Here is a 17,984-nt window from a genome sequence, read left to right as displayed (position 1 = left end):
CCGCCCGGGCCCCCTGCGCCACCAGGAGGGACCCCCTAGGAGGGACCCCCTGGCGCCCTGGGCCTCGGCACGGCCCGCCGCGTCGCCTGCGCCTCCAGCCTGCACGGCGGGGCGCCTGGGCCTGGAGTCCCCTCGCGGAGACCAAGAGGGGCGCGGGCGCCCACCCAGGGCGGAAGGAGGCGCCCCCCGCGGCCCCTCCCCCGCCACCCCACCCCGTGTGGGGCCCCGCCCCGTGCGCCTGCGCGAACACGCCCTGCCCGACCTCGTGGGGCACGCGAGGGGCACGTGAGGGCTGGAGGGCACGTGAAAGCGGGACATGCCACGGGTGGGATCATGTGACTGCCTGGCTAGTTTGGGCCGGCACACGTGACCATCTGGCTCAGGTGCCGGCGAGGCGCACGTGATGGTGAAGTCCCGTGAGGCAGGGGCACGAAACCCCTGGGGGCAGGTCACGCAGGGGCACATGACTGATGCGCATGTGATGGTGGCGATGCATGACGGGGTGCAGATGGGAGGCACGTGACCACGCGAGGCACGTGGCCCCGGGTGCTGCCTCCGGCCTGGCTGACCCCAGGGCCCGCTTCTGGCCTGTCGCCCCGTCACTGCCAGATCCGGGAGTGAATCGGGGAGACGCCCCTGAGGTGGGGGGCAGAGCCGTCCCTCCCGGGCCGCAGAAGCCGGCGTGGGGTGGGGCAGTGGCGCTGCGGGTGCTGGGGTGGCCGGGGCCGGGCTGGCAGCCCCCTCCAGCCCTGGGCTCGGGGCTCGGGGCCTGCGGAGGGGCCTCCCGGGGGCGGGCAGGGGACAGCCCTCGGGGCAGCTTCCCGTCGCCGTCCCTCCTCCCCCGGGATCGAAGGCCTGCGGCACTGGGGAGGGGGGTGGCTGGAGGTGGCCCTGGGTCCGCTGGCCTGCTGGGTCCTGGGCTACTTATGGGCCTGGAAGGGGGTCAAGTCGACAGGAAAGGGACAGCCCGAGGCGGCGGGGGCGGCCTGGCCTCCGAGGGGCAATAGCTGCCATGCTAGGGCCCGAGGCGGCAGCCCGTGAAGCCAGGCCACTTGTCCCCTTCCCGTGGCCGTCCCAGCCTCGTCTGCCCCGGGTGCACCTTCCCCCTGCCCAGCTGCAGGGCCCAGCTGTGCTGTCCTGGGGGAGAGGCCCGGGCAGTGGCCGCCCTCCCCCGTGCCCTGCCCCCCCCCCCCCCTGGGCCCTGTCCCGCCACCCCCTCGTTTCTCTCCTTGCTGGGGTCCGTTTTGACACACGGGCCAGGAGTCTGCTCTGGGTGCCCATTACTTCTGGGTGGGGGAGCTGGTCAGGGCCCACTGAGGCCCCGCAGGCCCTCTCGTCTGGGTGGCCCTGGTCTGCCCTGGAGTCCCTGAGTGGAATTTTCACATGTCCCTCTCTGGGGGCCCCCGCCAAGGTAGGGAGACAGAGGGATGGACAGGTAGAGTGTTGAGAGTTCCGGGGTGCGCCCGGCCTGGACAGTGGGGCCCCAGGGTGGCTCATCTCAGCAGGGTCCCCAGAGCGGGTGCCTGCTCAGCTGATGGCCTGGCTCAAGGGTGGGGGTGCTGGCCTGTCCCCGGCTGCCCTTTGCAGCCTGATGCCCCACTCCCGGGTGGCCCCACAGGGTCCTGGGAGGGACACAATTGTCACGGCCCCTCCCGCCCCACGCCTGCACTGTCCACAGACGCCCGCCTTGGACACCTCACCTGCCCCCCCCCCATCGGCCTGCCCCGCACTGCCCCTCGGGGGCGACGCACCTGACAGACGCGCAGCACTGCACACCCCGACGCGTACCGGGGCCCCTGACCCGTGCTGGCTGGGGTGGGTGCTGCTGGCGGCCGGCCCGGCTTCCTCAGCCTCCCGCCCGCAGATCGTGTACCTCACTGCCACCTTCCCCTACGTGGTCCTGCTCGTCCTGCTGGGGCGCGGGGTGCTGCTGCCCGGGGCACTGAGGGTGTCGTCTACTATCTCAAGCCTGACTGGTCCCAGCTGGGGTCCCCTCAGGTGAGGTGGAGGCCAATGGGTGTGAACGGGGGCCAGTCGGGCAGGGGCCTCACCTGCCCCCTGCGCCCCCTGCGCCCCCTGCAGGTGTGGATAGATGCCGGCACCCAGATCTTCTCCTAGGCCATCAGCCTGGGGGCGCTCACGGCCCTGGGCAGCTACAATCGCTTCAACAACAACTGCTCCAAGTAAGGCCCGGCCTGCCCCGCTCTCCCGCCCCGGGGGCCATGCCACCAGCCTCACCAGGGCACCCTTGCCCCCCGCAGGGACGCCGTCATCCTCGCGCTCATCAGCAGGGGAGCAGCTTCTTTGCTGGCTTCCTGGTCTTCTCCATTCTGGGCTTCGTGGCTGCAGAGCAGGGCGTGCACATCTCCAAGGTGGCAGAGTCAGGCAAAGGCGACCCGCGAGCCACGCCCCCCACTGCAGCTGCACCCCCTAAAGGGCGGGACAGAAAGCCCAGCCGCGGGGCTCACCGGGTCTGGAGGCTCAGATGGAGGGGTGCAGTCTGGGGCACTGGGCGCCTGGGAGCAGAGGGAGAAGGAGGGGCACATCCCTTCTCTTGCCACGACTTGAGACCCCTCCGACGGGGAGAGGTGACCTGTGACTGCCACAGCTGCCAGCACCCAAGACTAGGTGTCCTACCCAGGAGCCTGGTGCTTATGGGTGGAGGCTGGCCGGGGCCCACGGGAGCACCTGGGCCCCTCGCCTGGGTCGCCCTCAGAGGCTGGAGCCGAGGGCATCGGCCCCAGGGTGCCTGGCGCCCGTGAGCACGAGGGCGGACATGGCGGCGTAGGTCCACACTCAGCCCCCTCCCTGCAGGGCCCGGCCTGGCCGTCATCGCCTGCCCGTGGCCGTCACGCTGATGCCCGTCGCCCCGCTCTGGGCCGCCCTCTCCTTCCTGCTGCTGCGGGAGGGAGGGGTGCGTGGGTGATGCACGTGCCCACCCGGGCGCCGCAGGGGGGCGCAGAGCCCCAGGCCCAGGGAACCTGGCTCACAGGCCCAGGGCCCACCCCAAGGCTGTGCCCCCCCACCAGCAGTGTCTTCCGTGTCCCTTCTGTCCTCACCCCCTGATTGGGGGTGTCCCCATCTTCTTCCTGGAGATCTTTCTGGACCAGTTGATGAAGGCCGACAGCCTCCACATCTGGAACATCTGTCCCCTCTTCAAAGGTGAGTGCCCCCACCCAGCCTGCCCTTACCCCAGGGACCCCCTTACCATGGCCAGGGCAGGGGCCACAGGAGGAGAGACTCAGCTGCAGGCCCAGGGCCCGGTGGTGGCCCCCAGTCGTGAGGGGGTCACCTCGGGAGGCAGGGAGGGGTATCCTGCTTGTCCCCACCCCACTTGGCAGCTGGAGCACCGAGAGGTGTGTGACTGCCTCCCGCACGTCCCCAGGGGAACTCCCCCAGTGGCTGTGACCTCGAGGCCAGGGAAGGTCACGGCGCTGATGACTAGCCGCGCCCCTCTCCCCCCAGTTCCTGAGGTTCTCGTCGTCCACCTTGGTAAACAGGACAGGCGCGGGCAGGGCTGTCAAGGGAGAGAGGCTGAAGTTGCGGGTCCCCCGCGCCATCCCCAGCACAGCGGGGGTCGGCTGCCTCTCCAGGCAGGAAACCTCCAGGGGTGGCCGGGGCTGAGTCGAGGGGCCGAGCCGGGCAGAGAGGAGGGGCCCGCGGGCGGTGGAGGCCGAGGTTGCCCCGCCAGGCTGAGCTCCTGCTCCTGGGAAGTGCCCAGGAGAGGGCACAGCAGAGCGCTCAGGGCCTGCGCTGGTTCCCTGAGAGTCAGCCAGGGACGTGCTGATGGCCTGGAGGGCGGCGGGGGATGAGCTGTGGGCGACGGCGGGGCCTCAGCGGGGCTCACGTTCCCTGTGGTGACTGCAGGACCTGTCCCCGGGCGTCGTGTCCACCCCGATAGGACTCCTGATCTGTGCAAACACCTCTCTCCAGGACAGGCCTGCAGGCGCCCTCCTGGCCCTGCCGGTCCCAGGGACTTCCGGGGGCCCCCGAAGATGCTCCAGCGCCTGTCTAAAGCAGCCAAGCGGCCGCAGCCCCTCTGGGCTGTGGACCCCAATTTTATTTCTTTTCTCAGGAGGTGCTGGAGATTGAGCCCAGGACCTCTGCCTGGGAAGCAGGCGCTCAACCACTGAGCTGCATCAGCCTCCGGACCCTGGTTCCTCCCTTGTTCCCTCCACGGTCCATGAAGCCGCTCGCCAAGGCCTCCTCACACCACTGCCTTGTTAGGGAACGTCAGCTCCTGCCTCAGCCCTCGCCAAGCCTCAGAAGCTTCCAGCTCTAGGAGCGCCAGCCTCCTGTGCGGTGCTAGGAGGCAGCAGGGAGAAGGCCTCTCCCGGACTCCGTGCCTCACCCTCAACGGGGCCCCGACAGCTTTATGTGAGAGAAGGCTCAAAAACATCCTTCTGAGTCATTCCAGAAGCTTCTGCCTCTGAGTCCTTCTCTAGAGGGGCTCCCAGCAGTCCCAGGTGGGTGTGTGGTCCTTTCCCAGCCCTCCACCCTCCTCTTCCTCCTCTCTGGCCCCCTCTCCTCCAGGCCGTAGTTCGTGAAAACAAAGGCCTTCTGCCGTGGACTGGGACACGTGCCCTGGATTCCTGTCTTGTTCCCACCCCCGTGGACTGGGCTTGGGAAGCTCGGGCAGGTGCTTCGTCCTCCCTGTGTTATGAAGTGAGAGAGACCGCCCTAGGAAAGGAGGGGACCCAGGCACCCAGCCTCCCTGAGCGCAGCCCCTGCACAGCAGAGACCAATGGAGTGGAGGGAGAGGCCGGGCCTGGGGGCAGAGGCGCGGGCGCAGCAGGGCTTGGGCACGGACAGAGATTGGCACTGTGGCTGGGGCGGGGCCTGTGGCAGAGCCTGTGGGGCTCTTTCAGCAGACAGCCCACACGAGGGTCAGCGCAGGGGCTGCACAGCCATCGTGTCCAAAGGAGTGATAGAAAGCCAGAGCGTGAAATATAAATTTATCATCAAACGTGGCCTTGAATGAGACCAAGGTAGCCGAGGCATCACCGTTGCCAGTCCCTAGCCACGTCGCAGCTGCGGTGGCTCAGGTGCCACATCCCTCAGGTGATCACGTGTGCTCTTCTCCTTCAGCCTGTTAATGGAGGGTATGACACGCACTGATTTCTCATGCTGAACCGCCCTGTACGTCTGGGGTAGATCCCACCTGGTCATGGAGCATGATTCTTCTGAGAGGCTGTTGGATTCTGCTTGCTCGTGTGTTGTTGAGGCTTTTTGCATCTGAAGTCAAGTGCTCTTGGTCTGTGTTTTTCTGTCTTGTATCTTTTTCTGGGTTTGATATGAGGGTGAGGTTGAGTTCAGATTGTGTTAGGAAGAGTTCCTCCTCTTAAAGTTTTTGTAAGAGTTTGAGCAGGAGTAGTGTTAATTCTTCTTGGAATGTTAGGTAAAATGCAGCGGTGAAGCAGTCTGGTCCTGGGAATTAAATTGTGTTTGGAGGTTTTGGATGACTGCTTCCATCTCTTGTTATTAGTCTGTTGAGATCTTCTATTTCTTCTCAAGTCATGGTGGGTAGTTGGGGTGATTTTAGGAATTTGTCCATTTCATTTAGGTTATCTGATTTGTTGTCATATGGTTGTTCAAGGAATCCTTTATGATCCTTTTTTTTAAAGATTTATTTTTTTAGTTTATTTCCCTCCCCTCCCCACTGCCCCCCCACCCCACATTGTCTACTCTCTGTGTCCATTCGCTGTGTGTTCTTCTGTGTCCACTGGCGTTCTTGTCATGCGGCACCCGGAGTCTGTGTCACTCTGTTGCGTCTTCTTGCTGCGTCAGCTCTCCGTGTGTACACCACCGCTCCTGGGCAGGGTGCCCTTTTTCTGTGCAAGGCTCACTCTTGTGCTTTGGGCTCCCCTACCCAGGGGACACCCCTGCGTGGCATGGCACTCCTTGCGCTCATCGGCACCCTTCATGTGGCAGCTCACCACATGGTTCAGCAGGCCTGGGTTTGATCCCTGCACCTCCTGTATGGTAGGCGGACATTCTGCCAGTTGAGCCACGTCTGCTTCCCACTTGCAGTTCTTTTATTTCAGCGGGGTTGCCAGTAATGCCCCCGTTTTCATTCCTGATTTTCCTTGTGTCCTCTCTTTTTCTTCACCAGTCTAGATAAAGGTTTGTTGATTTTATTGATTTTTCAAAGAATCAATTCTGGTTTTCCTGATTCTCTCTATGGCTTTTAAAAATTCTGCATTTCATTTATCTGTGCTCTAATCTTTGTTGTTTCCTCCTTCTGTTCACTTTGGTTTTAGTTTGCTCTTCTTTTTCTAGATCCTCCGTTGTGAGGTCTCTGATTTGAGATCTTCCTTCTTTTTTAATGAAGGCATTTGGAACTGTAGATTTCTCTCTCATCACTGCCTTGGCTGCATCCTGTACATTTTTATATGTTGTGTTGTCATTTCATTCACTTCAAGATAATTCCTGATTTATCTTGTGGTTTCTTCTTTGATGCATTGATTGTTTAAGAGTGTGTTGTTTAATTTCCATATATATGCCAATTTTCCAGCTTTCCTTCTGTTATCAATTTCTAGCTTCATTCCACAGAGGTCAGAGAACATTCATGGTGTGATTTTAAAATGTATTGAGACTTGTTTTGTGACCTAATGTGTGGTCTGTTCTGGAGAAGGATCCATAGTCACAAAAGTAGCATGTATTTTCTGCAGCTCTAGGGTGAAATGCTGTACATATGTCAGTCAGCTCTAGCTGCTTTAGAGTATCCTTCAAGTGTTCCATTTCCTTGTTGATCTTTTGTCTAGGTGTTCTATCCATTACCGAAAATGGTGTATTATAATCTCCTCCTATTAACTAGAACTGTCTCTTTTTGTCTTCAGATCTCCCAGCATTTGCTTCATGTATTTTGGGACTGTGCCCTTAGCTGCATGTATATTTATAATGGTTATGATTCTTGTTGAATTGACCTCTTTTCATTATATATTGACCTGATTTGTTCCTCATAAGAGTTTTTGAGTTAAATCTATGTTATCATATATTAATATGACTACCTTGCTCTCTTTTGGTTACATTTGCATGGCATATAATTTTCCATCCTTTCACTTTCAACCTACTTGTGACCTTGAATTTAGTATGGATCGCTTGTACACACCATAGAGTTGCGTCATGCTTTTCACCCGTTCTGCAGATCTCTGTCTTTTCACTAGAAGGTTGAATCCATTTACATTTAAAGGAACTACTAATAATGCAGGACTTCCCTCTAGATTTTTTTCCCTTGGTCTTTGTAAGTCATATCTTTTTCTATTCCTCGAGGCTTCAGTTAATGCCTACATTCATATCTGTGTGATTTTTTTCTAGGGTACCATTTTATGTCCCTTCTCATTTCTTTGTCTATATATTTTTCATATATTTTCATCGTGGTCCCCATGAGGTTTAATTTAACATCCTAAACCTGTAACAATCACATTTAATTTGATACCAACTTAACAAACTGTATCTTTATAAATTTTAAGTGCAAAACCATATATTTCTTATTTCTTTTTATACATTTGCATTTTACAAGCTGTAAGATGTAAAGAAGTAGAGTTAATAAACCAAATATACAATACAATAGTACTGAAATTTACAACTACCCATAGGGTTACCTTTACTGCAGGCCTTTATTTATTTTATTTTTTAAAGTTTCTTTTCCCCTCCGTATTTTTTTTTTAGTGTTACATTCAAAATACATGAGGTCCCCCTATAACCCCCACCCCCTCACTCCACTTCTCCCGCATCAACAACCTCTTTCATCACCATGGGACGTTCATTTCATTTGGTGACTACATCTTGGAGTACTGCCTCACCACGTGGAGAGTGGCTTGCATTGTAGTTTACACTCTCCCCCAGTTCACCCAATTGGCCATGGCAGGACATACAATGTCCAGCGTCTGTCCCTGCAGCACCACCCAGGACAACTCCAAGTCCTGAAAATGCCCCCACATCATATCTCTTCTTCCCTCTCCCTGCCCTCAGCAGCTACTGGGGCCACTTTCTCCACATCAGTGCTACCTTTTCTTCCATTACTAATCACAGTAGTTCCAAGTAGAGTATCAGTAAGTCCACTCTAATCCATCCTCTATTCCTCCATCCTGTGGACCCTGGGATGGCTATGTCCAGTCCCCCTCTACAACAAGAGGGGCCTTAGATCCCACATGGATGATGGATGCAATTCTCGTGCTTGCAGTTGTCGGCAATCTTGGCTCCCTGGTGTGGTGGTTGACCCTCTTCACCTCCCTGTTAGCTGGCCGGGGTAAGTAATAAACCTGAGGGTAGGAGTTGCAAGTCTGCTGAGGCTCAGGGCCTGGCTGTCACATGGACAGTCCAGAGATTCAGGTCTCCTGAGTATACAGCAACCCCAGCGCCAACCACAGGTCCATTAAAAGTTACAGAAGAGGCATGTGTCGAAGGGTCACATTGGAGTCTAACTCCATCCCACTCAGGAACACAAACTCCAAAGTACGGCCACCTGACCTGGCACTGACCTCCATCTGCAATGACTGTAGACCCCGTGGGTCTCTGTGGCCCTCAGGAGATCCAGTACCTGGGCTTGTACCTGCTTTGGCTGTCTCTGGGACCCTGCTGAGGCGTGCGTAAGCGCGACCCCTCTGATGACCTCCTGACTCTTTTGTGGAGACTCATAGCCATAGAAACTTTTGTCCTTTCCATTTCCCCCTTTTACCCAAGGTCAAAAAGCAGTTTTCAACACCGGATATTACATCTGGGCTGACATACTCTGCTGGTCTGAGTTGACCCTTTTATTCCCTACCCCCCTGTTGTCCGCTGTCTGTGTCCCCTCGCGGTGTGTGCTTCTGTGTCTTCTTGCACCCTCGGTGGCACCGGGATACAGGGTCACTTTTTTTCTTATGTTGTCTTGCTGCGTCAGCTTTCCATGTGTACAGCGCCACTCCTGGGTGGGCTGCGCTTTTTTCATGTGGGGCGGTTCTCCTGGCTGGGTGCACTCCTTGCACATGGGGCACCCCACGCGGGGACACCCCTGCATGACACAGCGCTCCTTGTCTGAGGCAGCTCTGCACGTGGGCCAGGTCACCACACAGGTCAGCAGGCCCTGGGGATGGAACCCTGGACCCTCCCATATGGTAGGCGGAAGGTCTGTTAGTTGAGCTGCATCTGCTTCCTGGGTTTGTTTCTTTATGCCACTTCAGTCCACTGTCTAGTGTCCTTTACTTTCAGTCTGTACAAGTCCCTGTAGCACTGTGTCTAGTGTCCATGAACTCCATCCGGAAATAGCTTCATTTCTCCCACTCCCTCATGTTTGAAAGACAGTCTCACTGGGTATACAGTTGTAGGCTGGGAGTTGTTTTCTTTGAGCCCTTGAACTATTCCATCGCACTGCCTTCCTTCCTCCATGGTTCCTGGTGACATATCAGCATTTAGTCTTATCGGAACGCCCTTGTGCATACACCATTGCTGTGCTCTTGCAGCCTTCAGAACACCCTCCTTGCCCTTGACATTCAACAACTGAACGACCATGTGCTTGGACAGGGTTCTCTTCCTGCTGATCCTCTTTGGGGTTCATGGGGATTCTTGAATGTGGACTCATGTCTTCATTAAATGTTGGAAGTTTCCTGCCAGTATTTCTTTGACCATTCCTTGTTCCCCTTTGTCTTTCTCCTGGGACTTCCAAAATGTGTATTTTGGTTTGCTTGATGGTATTCTGTAGTGCTCTAAGGCTCTGTTCACTTTCGTTCATTCTTCTTTCGTTCTGCTTCTCAGCTTGACTCATTTCAGTTTTGTTGTCTTTGAGTTCCGTGATTCATTTTTCTCCTAGCTCCACTCTTCTGTCAATACCCTCTAGGGAATTTTTCATTTCAGTTATTATGGTCTTCAATCCAGTATTTCTCTTTCGTTCATTTAAAATATTTCTGTGTCTTTATTGAGATTCTCATTTTGCTCATTCATTGTTTTCCTGATATCCTTTAATTTTTTCTTCTTGTTTCCCTCTAACTCCTTGAGCATATGGTGGATATTTATTTTCCCTTTACAATCTTTATCTGGTAGGTCCCAAATCTGGCCTTCTTTGTTGATGGTTTCTGTATTTTTTCTTAGTCCTTTGGATGGGTCATCCTTTCCTGTTAATTTGTTTGTCTTGTAATCTGTTTTTGTACCCTGTGCATTTTAATATGTGAGAGTACTAACTCTGGGAGTGAGTCCTTGACTTGTCTCTTCCTTAAGTTTGTATCTAGGGAGTGATACAGCAGAGATTTCCTTGAGTGCAGGAGCTAACAAACCAACCAAGGCCAAACACATCTTTCACCATTTGTGTGAATTGGCTCTGCCGTGGCTGATGCCCTTCCTCAGAGTGAAGCGCTCCTACCTGGACGAGAAGTGCAAGGAAAAGGGCTGTGCAGGGTCCCCTCTGTCTTTTCTGAGCTTCCTCTTATCTTGGGCTCGTGCTGGCTTGTGCCCAGAGGAATTTCCACATTTCTTGGAATTCAAATGCCCCCTCTCTACCCTAGGAAGAGACGGTCTCCCCCGTCTGCTCCTCTCCTGGATGTGTTAGGGCAGGGTAGCATTTGCGTCAGGCACTTGAATTTCATGGCTTCTTACCCTGCCTTAGCTGTCTGCAGCACGTTTCTGCCTGCAGGGCACAGTCTGGGAGGGTGAGCCAATGACATGTTACCTGGTGCAGTCTTTCAGGTTTCTACACAGTACCTTGGCACTGGTCCCCAGGCACCGGGGTGTGCCTCGGGGTTACAGCTCCCTCCAGAACAGGGCCAAGGACCCACAGTGGAGCATAGGCTGGCTCCCCCCCCACCAGGGCGTGGGTGTGGGAGGGCCTGGCAGGGGGGCCATGGACTTCTATCATAGTTTAAAGCTGCGTTTCCCCGGTTCAGTGTTCACCCAGGTGCTGCAACCCTTAATTCTGAGGAAGTTGGCTCTGTCAGTTTTCGCTAGTTCTTCAAAGATTTGTTGGGTTTTGGCACCATGGAGTGTTATACAATTGTCTTGGTTGACTGGAACTCCCATTTATTTTTATTTTTATTTATTTATTTTTTTGTATTTCTCTCCCCTTCTCCCAGCTGTCTGCCCTCTGTGTCCATTTGCTGTGTATTCTTCTGCATCCGCTTGCGTTATCTGGCAGCACTGGGAAAATGCATCTCTTTTTTTTGTTGTTCCGTCATTTTGCGTCACTCTCCGTGTGTGTGGCACCACTCCTGGGCAGGCTGGGTTTTTTTTTGCATGGGGCGGCTCTCCTTGTAGGGTGCACTCCTTGCACGTGGGGCTCCCCTACATGGGGGACACACCTGTGTGGCACGGCCCTCCTTGCGCTCATCAGCACTGCATGTGGGCCAGCTCATCACACAGGTCAGGAGGCCCTGGGTTTGAACCCTGGACCTCTTATATGGTAGGCGGACGCTCTATCCATTGAGCCAAATCTGCTTCCCTCCTATCATTTTAAAGCTGTGTTTTCTTGACTGTGTTCACACAGTTACTGCAACCCTTTCATTGTTGTCCAGAATTCTGAGGAAGTTGGCTCTGTCAGTTTTTGCTAGTTGTTCAAAGATTCGGTGAGGAAATGTCACCGTGGAGTGTTGCACTGTTGTCTTGGTTGACTGGAAGTCCCATTTCCCTTGGATACACAAACATATGTAATTCTATGTGGCCAACTTATCATGTTTCTCCTATGTGGTTTCTGAGCTCAGAAATGTTTCAACACTGTCAGAATATGAAAAAAAAATATTCATCTGTCTTTTTCTAACAGCTTTAGTGTTTCATTTCTCTGTGTTTACTGTCCGTTGCTGTGGGGGTTTTTTCCTCTTAGCGGTGGCCTGAGCTTGGCCGAGGGACAGGCGGCCGTGGGTCAGGCGGTTTCTCCCAGAGGCGAGGGCGGGGTGGGAGACTTGGTGGAGTCTCCCGCGGAGGCCTGCAAGGTGTGGAGGGCGGCAGGGACGAAGGAGACAAGACACCCTTGTGGAGCTGTAACAGAGCCGTTTATTCGGGGATTTACAGAGGTTATATAGGGCTATCAAGGGGGCGGGGTGGAGCTCTTGCTGGGATGCCTTATAAGGCGTGCTGGGGAGACTCGCAGCAGGGATTGGTAGTGGGACCACAGGGAACTGCATGGATGGGAGGGGTGCTGGGAGGGGTAGGCGCTTGCGCAGTGGGCCTTTGTGTGTGAGGGACGGGGGGAGGGGGTATTTTGTTTCTGCGGGCCGCCTAGCTGTGGTTGGGTGTATATCTAGGGAGGGATGTGAGACATTGGCTAGTTCTGCTTTTCCCAGGCCTGCTGGGCGGTGGAGGGTGGGTAGCCAACCCATTCCCAACGTCCCACTTGGGGCTGTCGACTGTTCCCCAAGTTCAGGCCGGTCAGCTAGTCCTAGGTGCGATATATACCCACAGCACGCCCTGTAGTATTCCTGAACATCTGATCTCTTGCTTAGAAATTCTCTCAGTTTCTGTTTATCTGTGGATATTCTAATTTCGTCCTCATTTTTGAAAGACAGTCTTGCTGGATATAAGATTCTTGGCTGGAAGTCTTTCTCTTCTAGTAGCTTAAATATATCAGACCACTGTCGTCTTGCCTCCATGGTTTCTGGTGAGAAATCAGCACTTAGTCTTATTGGATATCCCTTATATGCTGTGCATTGCTTTTCTCTTGCTGCTCTCAGAATTCTCTTTCTCTTTAGCATTTGACATTGAGATGACTATGTGTCTTGGAGTTGGTCTCTTTGGATTTTTTCGGATGGGAGTACCTTGTGCTTCTGGACAGGGGTATCTATGTCCTTTAACAGGGTTGGGAAATTTTCAATATTTATTCAAACATTCCTTCTGCCCCTTTCCATTCTCTTCTTCTGGGACACCCATGACACATATGCTTGCATGCCTTTTGCTGTCATTTAGTTCCCTGAGTCCTTGTTCGATTTTTTCCGTTCTTCATCTGTACTTTTGTATGTTGACTTTCAGAAGCCGTTTCTTCCAGCTCACCAATCCTTTCTTCTTCCTCCTCAAATCTGCTAATATATGACTCCAATGTTTTCTTAATTTCATTGATTCCACCTTTTATTCCCATAAGACCTGCTGTTTTTCTACGTATGCTTTCAAATTCTTCTTTGCGCTTATCCAGTATCTTTTTTTTTTCTTCAAACTGTATCCAGCTTTTATTAAAGATAGTTCATAAACAATCATGGACTTTCAGGCAGGACATGGGCAGACAATCGTTAACGGTATACAACAACTTTCAAACTCCCTTCTTCAATGGACTACCAAAATCAGAAAGCCACTATAAAACCCAATGAAGTCTTCATTTGATGGTCTGAACAGAGGAAGTTTAGAGTGAGGGTTTACATTTCACATTTAGCATGTTGTTTAACAACTTTTCACGAGCCACCCTGACTTTCAGGAAATGAAAGGAAAACAGCAGAATTATCCACAATCTAAAAAAGGAATTGCTGCTTCTTTTGAGGGATGCCATATCCGTGGCATCACTGGAAAGTCCAGATTACCTGACATCCTGGTAACCAGTTCTTTTGGGGTCAGGCCCCAGCAGGTCTCTGGGTTAAGGGAGTCAAGTGTATGCTGAAGGCGGAGAGAGAGAATAGGTCATGAGGACATAAAAACAAATTTTAGTTTTTCCACACTGCAAGGCATCTGTGCCAAGGTGAATAATGTTTTTCAACGTCAGGGATTGCCTTCTGGAAGTAAAGAGGAAGTCTCTCAAAAGACTAAGGGGAAAGGTGTTTTCTCCCATGTTAATCCAGCTTCAGAGATATTCTATTAGTGACATTTGCCCCTTCCCCCAAAACAATAAAGTGTTTTGTGTGCTAACAACATAGCTTAAAAAGTAAAACAAAATTCTGCATTTTTATAAAACTTGATGAAAAATAGTGTTTCAAACTGTAGAGTCACCAGAAGTACACAGTTTTCAAATATGCCCCCACTTCCCTTGGCATCTCCAGCACCTTCCGCTTTCTGTGCTGGTCTGTTTTGGCATCTCCATTTTCTGCAGGGTTGTTCCCATCCTTGCCAGCACCAGCTTTCCCTTCTTTCCCTGTGGGTACCTTCTCTCCTTTCTTTGCAGCGGCCTTTCAGGCTTGGCTTCTGGCTTTGGAGGGGCAGGGTAGCAGATCACCTTGCCGATCTTCTCTGTGGCTCGTCCTTTACCTTGGCTTTCTCTCCTTAAACGTCCCCTTCAGCCTTTCTCTTGGGCCTGGTGGCGGCGGCGGGACGTGGGCGCTGGACGCGGGGGTGCAGCGGCGCGCGGGCTTTGGTCGGTCCGGGGATCGTCCTCGCTCTTCTTCACACTGCTCTCCAATATCTTCTTAATATCCTTGATCTCTTTAGTCATCTCATTGAATTTACGACGGAGGTTTCTTGGAACACCTATGATTAGTTGTCTCAACTCCTTTATATAATCTGGAGGCTTATCTTGTTCCTTTCACTGGGCCATAGCTTCCTGTTTCTTGGTGTGGATGGCAATTTTTTGTTGCTGTCTTTGCATCTGGCTTACTAGAGTGTTTTTTCTGGGTGCAGTTTTTCTCTTTAGTTTAGGGCTTCCTATCCTTTCTCCCTTGCTGGTTGTGCAGTAGGAGCCAAGCCTGTAGTTGGTGCTGTAAGCTGTGGAGCTCAGGCTGCCCTCATTGCACCAGGGACCAATGAAGCTTCTTCCAACTTTCTCCTTTGCCAGGGGTAGGGACAGAGTCACAGCTGTGTGGAATAATCCAAGTGCAGGCCTAGACTGTAGTTGCGCAGAGAGACTGATGAAGCTCCACATCCCTTTCTCCACTGCCTGGGGCAGGGAAGGAGCTGCAGGTGTGGGCAGCAGTCTATGCAGTGTGGGCCCAAGATGACGGCAGCTGCCCTGGTAGACTTGTGATTTTCAGTCTCTGCCAGCCAGAGTTCCCTGCAGTTCCCTGCATAGGCTGGTGCAGGGCTCCCCAGCCTCCTCCCTGCCAGAGGCGGGGCTGAGGCCTAGGCGGGCTGCAGGCTGATCTGCGTGAAGGAAACTGCTCCCTGCTGATCCTGAGAGTTTCCCTCAGCTGGCTTCCCCCCAGGCTGGGGCGGAGTCAGAATGGCGCCCACCGGCCTCTGTCTGACTTGGGCTGGTTCTCACCCCCCGTTCCCAGGGTTATATCCCAGCAGCCAAGTCTACCAATCAGCAGCCGAAATCGGCATCCCGCCGTCTCCTCCTCCCCTGTTTCTGGGAGATGGCGCTTCCAATTCCAGCCATAGAGCAGCTCCTGGGGTGGCTCGTGCCGCCAGAGTAGGACAGTCACCGGCCTCCGCAGCTTGGCTGGTGATTTCCCGGAGCCTCCTCCCTGCTGGAAGTGGCACTGGGGCCTAGGCTAGAGCTGCAGTCTGTCTGGATGGAAAGAAGTCGGTCCCCACCAGCCCTGGGATTTGCAGCCAACCCCACTTCCCGTCATGCCGTGCGCAGTGTTAAGATGGCGGCCTCTGTCCTCTTTCTGACCTAGACAGGCTAAAACTTTAGCTCCTCTCAGGAGTATGCCTTAGCCCACGGTGCTGACTCCTCAGCAGCTGCACTTGGTGCCCAGCCGTCTCTCCCTTCCCGGTTTTGGGGAAGTGGAGCTTTCACTTCCAGCCGCGGAACAGCTCCTGAGGTGGCTTGTGCGGCGTGGTCGCCGGCCTCCGCGGCATGGGGTGCTCCACTCACGCGTCTTCTCCGCAGATGGGCAGTCTCCTCCTTCCACTCCTTCCAGGGCGTGGCAGGATGCCCTTCTGGCCTCCTGGAGCCCCCAGACAGGTGCTTCCGCCAGCTCCAGAGACCTCTGGGTATTTGCTAAGTGCCCTGCAGCAGGAGCTGACCCTAGGAGCTCCTTACTCCACTGCCGTCTTGCTGGTTTTTCTCATATTAACTTTGATGTCAGAGTTAGGCTGGCTTCATTCAATGAGCTGGAAAGTTCTTCCTCTTCTATTTTGTGAAAGAGTTTTTGTAAAATCGATATTGTTTCTTACAAAGTTTGGTAGAATTCACCAGTGAAGCCATCGAGGCTAAGAGTTTGCTATCCGAGAAGGCCTTTAATTATGCAATTTCTTCAACTAACTCTGACTTTGTCTATCTTCTTGGATCCACTTTTGTAAGTTCTGTTTGCCAGGAATTTCCTTTTCATCCAAGTCTTTGAATTTTTTTGGCATATACTTTTTCATAATATTCATTTATTTTCCTTTCTTTCTGTCTGTAGATTCTGTAGTGACAGCCCCCTTTTTCATTCCTAGTATTGTTAATTTATGCTTATCTCTCTTTGTCTCTTGATCCATCTAGTGAGAAGTTTGTCATTTGGTTGGTCTGTTTAGGGAGACAACTTTCGGCTTTGTTAATTTTCTCTGTCATTTCTGTTTAATTTTTAAAAACAATGTATTGTCTTGCTCTTATCTTAGCAATTTCTTACCCTACACTCACTTTGGGTCTACTTTTTCTAGCTTCTTAGGGAATGTGGTAGTTTGGAGCTATGTTCCTCACAAAAAACCTGTTCTTAAGCTTCCTCCATTGCTGTGGCTGTGAACCCAGTGTAAGGAGGACCTTTAATGAGGTTACTTCAGTTAAGGTGTCGCCCATGTGAGTCAGGACACGTCTTTTTAAACAATTTTTAAATTTTTATTTAATTTTCTTTTTTTAAGGTACATATATCACAAAAAAGTTACATTAAAAAATATAAGAGGTTCCCATATACCCCACTCCACCCTCCCACTCCTCCCACATCAACAGCCTCTGTCATCACTGTGGCACATACAGTGCACTGGTGAATACATTTCGGAGCACTGCTGAACCGCGTGGATTATAGTTTACATTGCTGTGTACACTCTCTCCCAGTCCATTCGGTGGGTTATGACAGGATATATAATGTCCTGCATCTGTCCCTGCAATATCATTCAGGACAACTCCAAGTCCCAAAATGCCCCCACATCACATCTCCCCTTCCCTCTCCCTGCCCTCAGCAACTACCGTGGCCACTACATCCACATCACTGATACAATTTCTTCCATCACTAGTCACAGTAGTTCCATAGTACAACATCAGTAAGTCCACTCTAATCCATATTTTATTCTTCCATCCTGTGGACCCTGGGATCTTGATATCCACTCAACCTCTATATCGAGAAGGGGCTTAGATCCTACATGGTTGATGGGTGAGATTCTCCTGCTTGCAGCTGTAGGCGCTCTGGGTTCCCTGGTGTGGTGGTTGACCATCCGCACCTTCCTGTTAGCTGACCTGGGTAAGTCCAATGAACTGGAGAGTAGGAGTTGCAACTCTGCTGAGGCTCAGGGCCCAGCTGGCACATGGACAGTCCAGAGATTCAAGTCTCCTGAGTATACACCAACCCCAGAGCATGTGTCTTTATCCTGTTACTGAAGGTCTTGTAAGAAGGCCACAAAGAGAGAAGCCTGAGGGAGTAGCCAGAAGATGGACGTCAACAGAACCCAGAAAGGAAGGAAAAGACACTTCTTGCCTTTCTTTTCTAGGATTCTCCAGGATTTGATCCTGGGGATCTCTGATGTGGAGAGAGGTTCCCTGTCAATCGTACCACCTCAGATCCTGGTCTCTGCTGCTCTTCACCTTGATTCTCCCCTTCGTCTCTCTTTTGTTGTGTCATTATCATGCTGCATGACTCACTTGAATGGACATTGACTCACTGCATGGTCACTTGGCTGGCCACACGGGCACTCGGCTCACCACACGGGCACTCTCTTGGGCACTCAGCTCCCCACGTGGGCAAACAGTGGGCACTCAGCTTGCCGCATGGGCGCTCGGCTCATCACGTGGGCCCTTGGCTCACCACATGGGCCCTTGGCTTGCTACACAGGCGCTGGTTCACTGCACGGGCACACCTTCTTATCTTTTTCAACAGAAGGTCCCAGAGATCGAACCTGGGTCCTACCCACTTCCTGTTATTCTTCTTGAAATCCCTTCTGTTCCTGTTTGTACTCAGCTTAATTGAGGCAAAATTTATGTATGAAAATTACACAGACTTTCAGTATACAATTCTGAGGCATGACAAAGATAC

The sequence above is a fragment of the Dasypus novemcinctus genome, chromosome X, assembly GCF_030445035.2.
Source record: "Dasypus novemcinctus isolate mDasNov1 chromosome X, mDasNov1.1.hap2, whole genome shotgun sequence".
Classification (NCBI taxonomy): domain Eukaryota; kingdom Metazoa; phylum Chordata; class Mammalia; order Cingulata; family Dasypodidae; genus Dasypus; species Dasypus novemcinctus.
This window is presented reverse-complemented; position numbering follows the sequence as displayed.